Consider the following 1,839-nt stretch of genomic DNA (forward strand, 5'->3'; position numbering starts at 1 on the left):
GGAGATGAAGAGATCGATGATGACTATGATATGGCATCTGACATCAAACTTCTCCTTCCAGCCGTTGATACCATTCTCTCTAGGTTCAACAAAGTTCACCAAGAGATGTCCCGCCAAGACGATCTTGATGCGAACTTCTTAGCCCTCCAGGCGGACGTTCAAGAAGTTCAGAGTCAGCTCCAGACTCTCCAAGAAGCTGTTCACGCCAACAACGACACCATTGCTGTTCTTCACAGCAGGGCTGACGATGCTTAGGCGATTGCTGATCAGCAGCTTGGACTTCTTCAGCAAATCCTGGATGCTGTCCGTCAACCAGCTCCAGTGAGTGCACCTTCTTTCTCTGCCGATGATCGCGCCCAGTTCCATGAGATGCGTGAGGCAACGACAACTCTAGCCAATGCTTTACAAAGGATGGAGGATTCTATGATTCTCCAGCGACAGCGCTTGGACGAACTCTCTGGCCAATTCTCTCAAGTCTTAGCCAGAGAGGGGGAGATGAGGTCCAACGCTGGTGGATCATCTGATGCTGCTCCTACAGCTTCTCAGGCTGTTGGCCCAGTATCAGCTTTAGTTGCAGTTGAAGCCGAGGCTGTTGAAGCTGAAGCAGTTGTTTCTCCTGTAATCACGACCACCGAAGCTGCTCAAGCGGAGGTTGTCGAAGCCATCCCTAGGGATGCCATACCGTCACCGCTGCTGGTGATGATGATGATGTTGATGAGGATGAAGATGATGATGATGATGAATACGATGATGAACCTGTCATTCCAGACACCGGAGATGATCTAGATGGAGACAACGAAGACGATGATGAAGATGACTTCACCATCAAGTTCCACAAGCCATCAACCGTCACCAGAGGTGTTGCCCTCGGGGAAGCTCAATCCCAGGGGGAGCAAAGACAAGGAGAATCGACTCCATCAGGGCACCAGGACCCCAAGTCAAAAGTCCAAGAAAACGATGAGTGCTGTCCAAGCCCAAGCTAAACTTCTTTCAATGGCAGAAGCTGAACACAAGAAGAAGCTGAAGCTAGTGGACAAGGATAAGCAATGAAGCGAAGCAAAGCTGAAAGAGAGACTAAGTCCCCGCCCAATCATCAGCGTCAGCATCAGCGGACGATCTAAARACGGTGGAACACTGGTCTCAATGCTCATCACCAGGGACAATCTTGATGTCGTTACCGAGTACCCTTCCTACCTTGGCCGTTATGGATACAGATGGAGATTAGACAAGTCATTCAGCAATCCAAGTCGAGATACAAGACACTTATCGAGGACACCATCAACGAGCTCATCAAAAGGATGTCCAGGTATGTCAAGGTCCCTGACAGGCCAACTCTGAAGAAAGGTGGGAAGAAGAAAATAAAGCTCTCTGATCCTAGTGAAGGACCATCCCTAAGGAACGAACATGAAACAAAGTTTTCCTTAGATGAAGTCCTGAAGGGTCATATGAGTACTGACATTTCTATGCTGAATCTTGACTTGTCAGATAAGGGTCCCTATACACCCAACTCTGTGCATTTTAAACCTGAGTTAGGAGTTATATTCCTTGATTATGAAGGTTAAGTCAGATTTCAGAGAATGTCAGAGCTACATCTATGTCCAATGGATCACTTGGTTTATCTCTTGCTCTGGATAGATGATAGCATGCCTGGAAGAGTCGTCGATCTGAAGATACGAAGGGAATTCCTACGTCGAAGAAACCTTGGTGCAAATGTACTTGGTCACATTGATCTAAATATTCTAGAATAAGATTCTCTTTGTAACTACAATCCACTTTTCCTTGTAAATCCTCTTCTATATCTTCTTTCATTGATTGTATTTACATTCTGTAAATTCTGAA

Source organism: Cynara cardunculus (assembly GCF_001531365.2).
Source record: "Cynara cardunculus var. scolymus isolate 2C chromosome LG 3, CcrdV1, whole genome shotgun sequence".
Taxonomy (NCBI): Eukaryota; Viridiplantae; Streptophyta; class Magnoliopsida; order Asterales; family Asteraceae; genus Cynara; species Cynara cardunculus.